The sequence below is a fragment of the Vombatus ursinus genome, unplaced genomic scaffold (genome assembly GCF_900497805.2).
Source record: "Vombatus ursinus unplaced genomic scaffold, bare-nosed wombat genome assembly UNPS02014841.1, whole genome shotgun sequence".
Classification (NCBI taxonomy): domain Eukaryota; kingdom Metazoa; phylum Chordata; class Mammalia; order Diprotodontia; family Vombatidae; genus Vombatus; species Vombatus ursinus.
In genome coordinates this window covers 38,183,870-38,197,716 of record NW_020954619.1, presented here as the reverse complement: position 1 = coordinate 38,197,716, position 13,847 = coordinate 38,183,870, and positions in this window count along the sequence as shown.

Here is a 13,847-nt window from a genome sequence, read left to right as displayed (position 1 = left end):
ATCTATCTATCTATCTATCTATCTATCTATCTATCTATCTATCTATCTACCAAATCACATGATTCTCTTTATATATCTTATTTTGATAAATAGATGTTAAAAACCACCCATTTGCCTCAGTTTTTGTTTAGTTGTTTCAGTCATGTCCGAATCTTTGTGACCCCATTTGGAGTTATCTTGACAAAGATACTGAACCGGTTTGCCATTTCCTTCTTCAGCTCATTTTACAAATCAGGAAACTGAGTCAAATAGGGTTAAGTGACTTGCCCAGGGTTACACAGCTAGTAAGTATTTGAGGTTGGATTTGAGTGAAAAAGTGCTATACAACTATTCTTAAGACCATATAAGACATTTCCATTTTGCTTTAGAAAACTGAAGGATGCTGATAGGCCTCCGCTCAGACTGTCTCTTGTATAAACTTATTGTAATCTAATCCAGCATTATTTCCATCTGAAGGTTGCTTTGCCTTTGTGGAGTGGCCCATTAGTGTCCCTTGGTACTAGCTGAAGCTGTTTCTTTGGAAAACAAACTAGGGTTAATTGTAGGAGGAAAAATAATGATCAAATCACATCACAAGTAAGTACTTGTTTACCTGGCTAGGCTTAGGAAATCAATTGAAGTAGGGTGTACCTACTTCAAAGCCTGTGCCTTTATACAACCTGACAAAATAAAGAGGATGTTTACAAAATTTGAGTTTTTCTTTTTGAAAATAGTCTGTTATGTATCCAAATTAAGCATGAAAGAAGCCAGGGTATGGGAAAGTGTGGAGGATTTAGAATCAAAGGGCATTATCTTTCCTCCCAAACTCTCTTCCTCTCTTCCAAACTATTTCTTTCTGTTGTGCATATAGTATTCTTGCCCCAGCTCCCATTCTCCCTGACAAGTCAGGTTTCCAGAGTAACATGGCATACATATCCCCACCCAAGGTTCTAGTGATACCCCTGCAGGATTGGGGTTTACTTTCTTTCATACCATTGACTCAACCCCTTCACCCAGATTATCAGTTGAGAATATATTTAATCAACCAGTCTTTTAGAAAGGGATATTAACTAAAGTAGCACAATAAGAAAAGCGGGTACAAAATATGCCACCAAAAGCCTTTGACCAACCCCCTCAAGTAGAGTCTAGGGTAAATTGGATTCAAACTTAGAAAGCGTATGTGGCTAAAGAGCAACTCACAACTCCTGGTCCTTCCCCCACCCCAATTTTGAGATATTTAAGAAGTTTTCTTAGGCATGCTCTTGTGTTTTCACTAGGATGCATGTAGAATAATTAGTCCATCTTGTCCTTAATTTCTGACAATGCAGACACTGCCACCAGCTGAACAGGGGGTACTATTGAAGACACAATGGGCAGAGAGGAGCTGCTGTTTTCCCGTGATGTTAGGATCCTGTAGATCCTGTATTCTGTCATACACCCTGCTGCCAAAGTGATTTGCCTTAAACACATATATGACCATGTGGCTCCCTTATTTAACTAATTTCAGTGGCTTCCTATGACCTCTAGGATAAAATATAAACTCCTCTGTTTATCTTTTAAAGTCCTATACAACTTAACCACAATCATTACAGCCTCATTGGACATTACTCTGAGCCAGCCAAAGTGGCCATCTATCTGTTCCTCAAATGAGATACTTCATTTCCCATCTCTGTGCCTTTGTCCTGGTCTTCTTCTGTGCCTGGAATGCATTCCCTCCTCATCTCCACCTCATAGGTTCTTATATTTCTTCAATATATATCACTGGCACCACCACATGAAATCTTTGTTGTTTTTTTCTTTGTTTTTTTTTTTTGTTTCCCTTGTTAGTGCTTTCTTTCCTCAAATGCTTGTATTTAATTATTTTGAATTTATTTTTTATTTAATCTCTTCATATTTATTCTGTATGTGTTTATATAAGTACTGTCTTTCCCATTAGATTGTAAGATCCTTGGGAGTAGGGAGTAGGTAGTAGGGATTTCATTCATTGTCCTTGTGTTCCCTAGAACCTAGCACAGTGTCTAGAACATAGTAGACACTTAATACATGCTTATGGATTGATTGATTGATTGATTGACTATGGTACAGTGAAAAGAACACTTGATTTGGAGTTAGAGGGCCTGGGTTTGAATCCTTCCTCAGTATGACATTGTGAAAGCCACTTTACCTCATTTTGGATCAGTTTCCTCTTCTGTAAAATGAGGGAGCTGAACTAGATGACCCCTAAAGGGCTTTCTAGCTCTAAGTCTCTGATTGTAGGCCTAGCTGAAAGTAACCTCTTTAACTTCCTGCCTGACGTCCATGTTCCTTCAGATCCTTGTCACTGAATTGTAAAATTCAGTAGATGTACTTTGTAGTTGCAGTCAGTGATTTGTGTAATTGCAGAGCAGAATGAACAAAGGAAATTAATATAAACATTTCAAAGGGCTCTCACCTGGACCACTGTAAAAGTCTACTGACTGGTCTCTCTGTCTCTAACCTTTCTACTCCCCAACATCTGCCACACAAAGTGCTTCCTAATGTCCGGTTCTGATGATGTCACTCCCTCATTCAAAAACATTCAGCAGTTCCCTGTTGCTCAAAGGATAAAATAAAAACTCCTCAGCCTCCCAGTTAAACCCCCCACAGTCAGGTTCCACTTTATTTTTCCATTCTTATTTCATTTTATTCCTCTCTGCACTCTGAATGTTCCAGGTAAATTGCCTCACCAGCTGTTTCTCAAAATTGCTGCATGCTATGACCACTATGGCCAATCTAAGTATACACAAATTGTTCTCCATGCCTAAAATGGTCTTCCATATCTATTGGATGAAATCCTACTCTTCCTTCAAGCACAGCTCAGGTGCCACCTTCTTCAAGAAGTCTTCCCTGATCTCCAATGCTGAAAGTGATTTTACCCTCCTCAAATTTTCTTCCAACATTTTGAATCTTACCTTTGTCCCATCATACTCTACTTGGCACTGTACTCATCCATAGTAGAAACAAACCAATAGGGCCCAAAATTTTTAGGTAAATAAATATGAGGAAAGGTCTTAATGATTGGTTGAATTGACTAGGCCTCTAATTTTGGATTGCTAGGTGTTGATCAGGAGTAAGGATGCCAATGTTAGTGTATGCCACAAGATATCTAATGATATGAACAATTTCCACTATAGAAATTGCTATAACAATGTCTGTTATATAATCTGGCATAATTATTATTTTTCTTATGAAAGACTTAAAAAGTCTTTGTAATTTGCAACCCCTTGATGTCATCCTGAAGTCAGTCAGCCTGTCAATAAGCATTAATTGCTTTTTTTGTGCAAAGCTCTGAACTAAGCACTGGGTCTATGAAAACTGGCTTAAAAAAACAAAAGCAAAAGCAAAAAGCTGACCTTGGCCTGAAGGAGTTCATTTCTAATGGAGGAGACAACATAGAAATAACTGTGTATGTACAATATACATGCAGAATAGATGGAATGTAATTTCAGAAGGGGAAGGCACTAGCAATCAAAGGCTCAGGACAGGATGCCTGCAGAGGATAGGATATGAGTGAGTCTTGAAGAAAGACCAGGAAAGAAACTAAGTTGAGATGAAGGAGCAGAGCATTTCAGGCTTGAGAGAGAGCCAGAAAAAAGGCACTGTGATGGGAGATGGGGTGTGATGGTCAAGCAACTGTAAGTAGGCCAATATAAATGGATGATAGAAAATATGTCCTATTTAAGGATAAAAGAAAAGGCCAGTGTGACTGGATCACAGGAGATTCCTGTCCCATGGGTGGGAAGGATTAGAGACTGGTTGCTTAGGACTTTAAAAGCTAAACAGAGCTGTTTATAGTTTATTCTAGAGGCAATAGGAAGCCACTAGAGCTGATTGAGGAGAGTCTCATGGTCAGATCTGTGGTTAAGAAAAAATTACCTTGGCAACAGTGTGTAGGGCAGATTGATGTGCGAAGAGACTTGAGGTATGGAGAGACTAGCTGGAAGGCCATTGCAATAATCCAGACAAGGGGCGATGAGGAGCTGAGCTAAAGTGGAATTATACAAGTGGAGGAAGGTGGTAAGACGTGATAGATGTTGGGGAGGAAGAAATGAAAAGATTTGGCAGCTGATTGGCTATGTGGTGTGAATGTGAAGAACTGAAAAAAAAATGCCACGATTATGAAATCTGGGAGATTGGAAGGGTAGTGATACCACTAACAAAAACAGGGGAGTTGGGAAAAGAGGAGGGTATATTGTTGCTTTATGTTGAGTGCCATGATCTAACATCACAATATATTTTTTATTTGTTTGCCTTTTTTTGTTAAGCAGCTTGCCCTTCTTAGGCAACCTGATATCCTTCCACTATTACAAAACAGTCCAAGAACATGATTGGCTTAGCCCACTGCAGCTCAGATCTCCCAAGCTCAAGAGATCCACCAGCCTCAGCCTCCCCAAAAGCAGAGAGTAAAGGTGTGCACCACCATGCCTGGCTGACAAATGACTTTATGATGCTTCTGGTTCTTCTCTGTCTTATTTTCAGGGAAACCATCTGGGGCAAACTCCTAAGCCTTCATTTTGGATGCATTACACTCAGAGGAATGTTTTCTCCCTTAGTGGAAATAAGTGCCACTCTGCTCCCACTCTGTCTCCCCAGCTCTGAATGAGTCAGTGGCAGTATGGTTTTAAAGGTCTCTTCACATTTCTCAAGAAAAGAAAGTCTATGCTGCTGATGGGTAGCTTATGAGCCCTACATTTCTGACTTATAGAGATGCTGAGTGAAAAAAGACGGGATTTGGAATCAGAAGATTGTGGTCTGAGTCGAGGATTGTCTTGGGAAAGTCCCTTAACCTCTATGAGTGTAAATTACTTTATCTGTTATATGGAGATAATATGTTATACCTAACTCCTTATGTTGTTGTTGTTTGAGATCACATGAGATAATTAGAGCACAGATTTGAGCAAGTTACTCCCCTAAACAAGAAGACAGTGTTTTAATGTTGTCACTAGGAAAAAATGGAAACTGCTTCAAAATATAATATAAAATGATAGCTATTATTTTTATCAGGGGCAGCTAGGTGGCTAATGGATAGAGCACAGGGCCTAGAGTCAGGAAAACCTGAGTTCAAATCCAGTTACAGTTACTTATTAGCTGTGTGACACTGAGCAAATCACTTAACCACTGTTTGCCTCAGTTTCCTCATTGTAAAATGGGGATAATAACAGCACCTACCTAACAGAATTGCTGTAAGATTCAAAAGCGATAATAATTGTAAAGCACTTAGTACAGTGTCTGGCACATATGAAGTGCTATATAGTTGTTACTATCATCATGATGATGATGATGATTATCTAACTTCAGCCTATCTTTCAATGCTGATTGCACCTCTTATATATTCTATGTTCCAGGTAAGTTGGCCTACTTAATGTTCCTAGTAGTCTACCTCCTACCTCAAAGCATTTGTATCGGCCAATCCCTATGCCTCAATGTGCTCTTGTCTTTACCTCTGTCTAGTGGAACCACTAGACACTTTCAGAGTTCAGCTGATGTAGTTATACTGATTTCTCCTGTTGTAAATGTTTCCCTGTTCCCAAATCGAGGCGACTCGGTTGCTCAGTGGATAGTGCACTGGAACTAGAGTTCAAATTTGGCCTCAGACAACTCGCTAGCTGTGTGATTGTGGACAAGTCACTTAACCTCTGTTTGCCTTAATCCACCAAAGAAGGAAATGGCAAACCACTCCAGTATCCTTGCCAAGAAAACCCCATGGAGAGTATTGACGGGCCATGATCCATAGGGTGATGACAAATTGGACATGACTGAAAAATAACAACCCATAAATTGCTCTGTATTTATTTTATAACTATTACATTATTATAATGTAGTTTTAAAAAAATCAGGTAAAAGGGAAATAAATTGCCCAAGCATAGGTAGTGGGGTGGGAAAGTAGGCCAGCATAGTATAAAATCTATGAAGGACGAAGCTAGAAGAGGTAGCAGCCTATGGTATGGGGTTTTATACACACACACACACACACACACACACCACCCATAAACACACTAAATATATGTATGTATGTATATATTATATATAACATATTATAATATATGTACACATGCTTTATATATAGGTTATTTATCTATCACAGGGATAGCGGCAGTTAGTATAGGCTGGTAAAAGTAAGAGCAAGCTAAAAACAGGTTCCCATGTCACCCCCAGTGGATTTCTTCAAGATACAGTGTAAAAAGTTGTTAAAACCAGGTGGTGACGTTTAGGCAGTAAGATGTAGCACAATCTCTGTTCCTGGATATCCTTAGGCAACTTGGGTAAGCTACCCTGAGAGGGCAATTAGGAGAAAACAGCTTGGGAAAAATGGCTTAGGATAAAAGCTTCTACGTTCATGTCACCTCCTTGTCATTATTTTTCAGCAAGCACAAAGCCCCTTCCAGGTACCACACCATGAGATGCCAGATGTTTAAAACTGGAAACCTGAAATGTGAAAAGAGTGAGATCATTAGAGAAAAAAAAAACATCAATACTTGATCTCTACTTGATTTTAGTCTTTAATAAGCCGAGAAGCAGACATTCTATATAGCACATACTATATGTGTTATATAGCATAGCATAATACACAGTATGGTAAAGTATGTTGTAGTTGTGTCAAATTCAATATTATAGGAATGAGAGCCACTAATCCATACATAAGGGTCCCCTGCAGGGCCCATACTGACTTAGTTTTGCAATGTGATATTTATGTGGGTAGCTGGGTGATGCAGTGGATAGAGCACTGGGCTTGGAATCAGGAAGACTCATCTTCATTAGTTCAAATCTGGCCTCAGACACTTCCTAGCTGTGAGACTCTGGGCAAGTCACTGAACCCTGTTTGCCTCAGTTTCCTCATCTGTAAAATGAGCTGGAGAAGGAAATGGCAAACTACTCCAGTATCTCTGCCAAGAAAACCCCAAATGAGGTCCAGAAGAGTCAGATATGATTGAAACAACTGAACAACAACAACAGTATACCATAGAACACCTAAATAAAATACAGTATAGTATACACTACATGCTATTTAGTATAGAATGGTGTATAGTATAGCATTACATAGTATAACATCATAAAATATAGCATAGTATACCAAAACATAGTATAGTATGGTACATATAACACTGGTGTTATTTATTAAGTCAGTGAAATATAACATAACACATCAACATAATAAATGTCAGCTTAATATGTAATTTATTATTCAGGTGTTATATATCTCTTATCCCTTTGGCATAATAAATGCCATAATATAAAATACTGTGTAATACAGTGCTTTTCTGTACAATGTTATGCTGTGTTATATTATTCTATATACTATGCTAGACTTTAATCTATTATACCCTACACTACACTGTTCTCTCTCTCTCTTTATATGTATATATATATATGCATATTACATAATATAGTATAGTATAGAGATAACATAGCATACTATATCACAGTAACATAATAAACTACATAGCATCTTCTGCATCATGGTATATAGTATAACATAGTACAGTCAATCAACAGCTTGGTAAAAGAGGCACAAAAATACTGAAGAAAATAACACCTTAAGAAACAGAATTGGCTTAATGGTAAAAGAGGCACGAAAAGCAGAATAAGACAAATGGGAAAAGAGGAACAAAAAATTCAATGAAGAAAAAATACTCCTTAAAAAGAAGAATTAGTCAAATGGAGAAGGAGATACAAAAGCTCACTGAAGAAAATAATCCTTAAAAATCAGAATTGGCAAATGAAAGCTAATGATTCCATGAGACACTAAGAAATAATAAAACTAAATTAAAAGAATAAAAAATAGACAAAAATGTGAAATATCTTATTGGATAAAACAACTGATCTGGACAAAAGATTGAGGAGAGATAGGTTAAGAATTTTTGGACTACCTGAAAGGCATGATCTAAAAAAAAAAAGAGCTTAGATATCTTATTTCAAGGAATTATAAAGGAAAACTGCCCCAATATCCTAGATCCAGAGGATAAAATAGAAGTTGAAAGAATCCACCAATCACCTTCTGATAGATATTCCAAGATGAAAATTCCCAGGAATATTATAGCTAAATCTTAGAGCTCCCCAGGTCAAGGAAAAAATGTTGCAAGCATCCAGACAGAAATAATTAAATATCATGGAGCCACAGTTAGAATCATACAGGGTTTAGTGGCTTCTACATTAAAGAAGCAGAGGGCTTGAAATATGATATTTGAAATTTGAAATATGATAGGATTACAACCAAGAATCACCTACCCAGCAAAACTGAATATAATCCTTTAAGGAAAAAATAGACATTTAATGAAATATAGAGGACTTTCAAGCATTCCTGATGAAAAGATTAGAGCTGAGTAGAAAATCTGACATTCAAACACAAGGCTTAAGAGAAGAATAAAAAGGTAAACATGAAAAAGTAATCATAAGACACTCAATAAAGTTAAACTGTTTAAATTCCTATATGGGAAGATGATATATGTAACTCCTAAGAATTGTCCCATTATTAGGGCAGTTAGAAGGAGTCAGAGGGCATGGATGTGGGTCAGTTATGTTGGGATGAACTAAAAAATAATGAAGGGGTGAGAAAAAAGGATGCACTGGGAGAAGGGGAAAGGGAGAGATAGAATGGGAAAAATTAACTCACATAAAAGAGGCATGCAATGAAGAGCTTTTACAGTAGAGGGAAAGATGGGAGTGTGACAGGCAATACTTGAACTTTGACATCATCAGAAAGGTAACAACAACAATAGCATATATGTATATGTGTCTGTGTCTATGTATGTATACACACACACACACACACATATACACAGTTGGGTACAGAAATCCAACCCAACAAGTTGATAGGAAGGGAAGGGAGTAAGGGGTGCGGTGATAAATAGGAGGACAGATTAAGGGAGGCAGTACACAGAAGCAAAACATTTGAGGAGGGATGAGAGAGAGAGAGAGGGAGAAAGAGAGACACACAGAGAGAGAAACAAAGAGAGACAGACACATAAAGACAGACAGAGAAGAGAGAGAGAGAGAGACATGGAGACAAAGAGACAGAAACAGAAAAAAATAGAATAGAGAGAAATGCAGTTAGTAATTATAACTGTGAATGGGATGAACTCTCTCAAAAAATGGAAGTGGATAGGAGGATGGATTAGAAACAAGAATCCAACAATATTTTGTCTACAAGAGACACCCTTGAAACAGAAAGACATACACACAGAGTTAAAATAAGGAAATGAAGCCGAATCTATTATACTTAAGTTGAAGTAAAAAAGGCAATGATAAGGATACCACCTGAATGTTTATACAAATCACTGATAAAAAATAATAAACAGACAAACTAGAGCACTCTACTGGAGGCTTCCTTCCTAGCTGACATGGAACATTTGAGTTTAGACTAGGGGTGATAAGAATAGGCAGTTTGCAGAAGAACAAATCAAAGCTATCCATAGTCATATAAAATGCTCAAATTCACTAGTAATTGGAGAAATGCAAATTAAAACAACCTCACACTTATCAAAAATGACAAATGCTGAAGGGATGAGGGAAAATAGGTACGCTAATGAACTGTTTGTAGTGTAGGGAACTGGTCCAACCATTCTATAGAACAATTTGGAACTATACTTAAAAGACTATAAAACTGTGCATAACCTTTGACCCAGCAATGCCACTAGGTTGCTACACCAAAGATATCAAAGAAAAAAGACCTATACATACATAAATATTTGTAACAGCTCTTTTGACAAAGAATTAGAAACTGAGGGGATACCCATCACCTGGGACACAGCCAAATATGTTGTGGCATATGATTGTGATGGAGTACTACTGTGCTATGAGAAAGGATGAGGAGGATGGTTTCAGAAAAATATGGGAAGACCTAGGTGAACTGCTGCAAAGTGAAGTGAATAGAATCAGGTGATTATTATATTCAGTAGCAGCAACATTGTAATGATGATTAACTGTGAAAGACTTAGTTACTCTGATCAATACAATGATCTAAGAAAATTCTAAACTTCTCATTCATGATGAAAAATGCTTTCCATCTCCAGAGGAAGAACTAATAATTCTGAGTGCAAATTGAAGTATAGTTTTTTTTTCACTTAATTTTTCTTGCTTTTTTTTGATGTGATATGACTAATATGGAAATATGTTTTGTGTGGTTTCACATGTATAATTGATATATTGCTTGTCTTCTCAATGGGTGGGAGAAATGTGAAAGGGTGAGAACTTAGAGCTCAGAATTTTAAAAAATGTTAAAAATAAATAATAAATATTTTTTCAAAAGAAAGATTATATATGTCAAATATACTTCGGGGCCCTTTGCTCAACTTGCATTGCTTTGGCAGATTATGTTCCCACGGCAGAGAATACTTCTTCCGTCTTTAAGAATTTAGGGATAACCCTGAGGGGTTGTGACTTCTAATATTGTCGCTCCTGAGCTCTCATTTTGTGTGCTTCTCATATCAATCAATCAGATGAATCAATTAGCTTTTACCAAGAGATATTTATAAAGAACCTATAAAAAGGACAATAGTTACAAAAACATCTCCCAAATTAGGGGGAGTAGGAAGAAGAAGAAGACAAAAATAATGATTTATCTAGTAGATAGTCTGTGCCAGGCCCTGTGCAAAGTGCTTTTACAAATATTATCTCAATTGATCCTCACAACAACCCAGTGAGGTAGATGCTAGTAGTATCTCCATTTTACAGTTGAGGAAACTGGTGTAAACAGAGATTAAGTGACTTCTCCAAGGTCACAAAGCTAGTCAGCATCTGAAGTGGGATTTAAACTCAGTTCTTCCTGACTCCAGGCCCAGCACTTTATCCAAAGCACCACCAATAGGGCCATTCTCTTCTCCTTGTATATATAAGGTCCATGGGTCAAGTAGGCTCAAATTTAAAACATAAAAGGAATGGGGCACACTTATAGAGAAAATGTGTGGCTATGTTGGGCCATGATGCCTGGCCCTATGAACTCTTTTCTTCCTTTATTGATTACCAATCAGGAAGTCTTCTCATCATTGCATAGTGCCAACCCTGAGTCATCATGGCTGAAACTGGCTCCTTTGTTGGATAGATACGAGATGGATTTATAAGCATGCTTTAGGGATTGCACCCTCATTGTCCAGGATTCTCATTGCATATGGTTTGTGAACAGAAGATTCTTCATCAGAAAAAATACAGGCCTACACATCAAGAGAAAAATAGGTTCCCCTAAAGAAAAAAGAAGTAACCATACAGCTGATTTTCTTAAATAAAAAATAGATATGTGGATGGGCATAACAAGCAACATGTTTAGTGGAGACATTATCAAAGGAATTTATTTTTTAAGTGAAATCAGGGCTCAGTTTATTGAAGGAAAACAAATTTCTTTCTCAGCAGTAAAAACAAGCAAATAAAACAAAACAAGCAAACAAACAAACAAACAAACAAAAAACTAGTTATGGATCATTTTTATCTGCAGCCAGCCAGGGCTGATTGTTGGATTTGAGATCAGAATATCTGCTTTTCTTGCAAATCTCACTGTCAATTCCATAATCCTAGGATGGCTATAGAGCTACTTAATTTGTTAAAATGCTTATTTTCTATGAGATAAATAAAAGCACTTAATTATGTACAAAACTGCATGTTCAATTTATATAGGCCCATGTTCTCAGAGAGAAGAAAAAAAGCAAAATGCAAATCTGCCCAAGGACTTCAGAGGGCATGCTTTGAAAACTATAGTAAGTGGTTCTACAGGAGGCCATTTGTAAATACTCTAGGCAAGAAATAACATTAACAATCCATATTAAAATGTATTTCTGGGGAGATTATTATAGGTACTGTGGTGGGGTAGCGAAAGAAAAAAAAGCATGATATTAAAAGGATGATTTTTTTTTTCTCTCTAACATCCGGAAAAGGAACCAGTGATCCATGAGAGCTAGCATGGCTTCATCAAGATCAGGTCATGCCAGACTAACTTCATTTCCTTTTCTGATAGTGTTATCAACCTGATAGATCAAAGTAGACATAGACTACCTATATTTTTTGAAAAGAAGTTGAAAATTTTGTATTTTGGACAAGGTAGAGAGATGTGGACCAGAAAATACATACATGCATGCATACATACATACATACTTACACACACACAGAGGTGGGTTTCAGTTGAATGACCAGACCTAATGTGTGATGGGTTCATGTCAACTTGGAGGAGTGCCTCTGGAGACCTGAGCTTGGTCTAATTCTATTTGACATTTTTATCAATGGCTCCTATGAAGGCATAGATAATACATGTATTATACTGGTGACACAAAGCTGGAAGGGATGGCAAATGGGTGGGATGACAGACATATTACCAAAAATCTTGACAAGGCTATAGAATGTTGTACTGAATCTACAAAAAAGAAATTTGGCAGAGATAAATGTAAAGGCCTACCTTTGGTTTAAATGAAAATCAGTCTCACAAAGTATAAGGTAGAGGAGGCAAAGCTCAACAAGGCTTTATGTGAAAAACAAAACAAAGCAAAACAAAACCTCAGGGTTAGAATACTAGAAACTCAGCATTCAGTGGTTGATAGGGAAGCCAAGAAAACTAATATAAACTTAGGTACTGCTAAGTTACACTGTTAACACTATTAAGAGAAGGGGAATGTCCAGCACTACAAAGACAACAGTCTTACTGTACTCTGCCCTAGTCAGATACAACTAGAGAGCATTGGGTTTAGTTCTGACCACTCCATTTTGGAATGGCTTGAAGAATGACCACAATGAGGAAGGGCCTCAAGACTGTACTTATGATGATTGCTTTTTTCACCCATTTTCTATCAGTGACTCTGGCTTCAACTTCATATAATATCATACTTCCCTCAGAACAAATTGATCACCTGAAATCTCATCATCATGCAGATTGATTCAGTTTTGATACTCAACACTTTTTCAACTCCCTCAGTTGCCTAATAAATGTTAACTAAATCAAATTGAGTTGAATTGAAGGAAATAGGGATGTTTAGCCTAGAGAAGAAACTTAAGGGGATATGATAACTGAATTATGCCCACTTATTCTTCTTGGCCCTAGGGGGCATAAGTAGGAACAATGGGTAAAAGCTGTAGACAGCCAAGGAGGAGGCCCTACGCAAAGAAAAATACTTTTAAATAATAAGAGCTGTCCAAAAGTGGAGCAGTCTGCCTCAGGAAGTAGTAGATTCTCCTTTATTAGGGATGCTCAGTTAAAGATAGGATGTCTATTTGTTGAAAAGGATGGAATTTTAGAAGAGATTCTTACATAGTTATGAGTTGGATTAAATGGCCTCTGAAAGTCCTTTGTTCACTGTGACTCAGTGAGCGATGCAGGCATGAGATCTGAATTTGAATTCCATCTCTCCCACTTACTTGCTAAACAACCTTAGTTAAGTCACTTTGAGCCTCATTTCCTCATCCATAAAATGGGGGTGATGATTATTGTATTATCACCTGCACAGGCTTGTTGTCAGGAAAATTGAAGAACTCAAAGCATTATATGAATGTAGGTGATTATTATATCAAATTCAGGTAAATGAGCCTGGTTCCCCACAAACTCTTCTCTCCTTATTGCCATCCAGTTACAGCCAATCAGTCAGTGGGCTACCAAGAATTTATTACTATGTTCCATGCATTGTGTGAAGTGTTGAGGATTTAAAGGCAAAAAACAGCCCCTGCTCTAAAGGAGCTCACAGACTAATGGGAGAGACAATATGCAAACAGCTATGTACAAATAGCATATAATCATTTATGTATATTCATACACTCATATACATGTATATGTGCTGTTTGTACATAGCTATTTGCATGTTTTACATGTGGAGATAGAGATCTATGTCCATCTATCTATCTATCTATCTATCTATCTATCTATCTATCTATCTATCTATCTA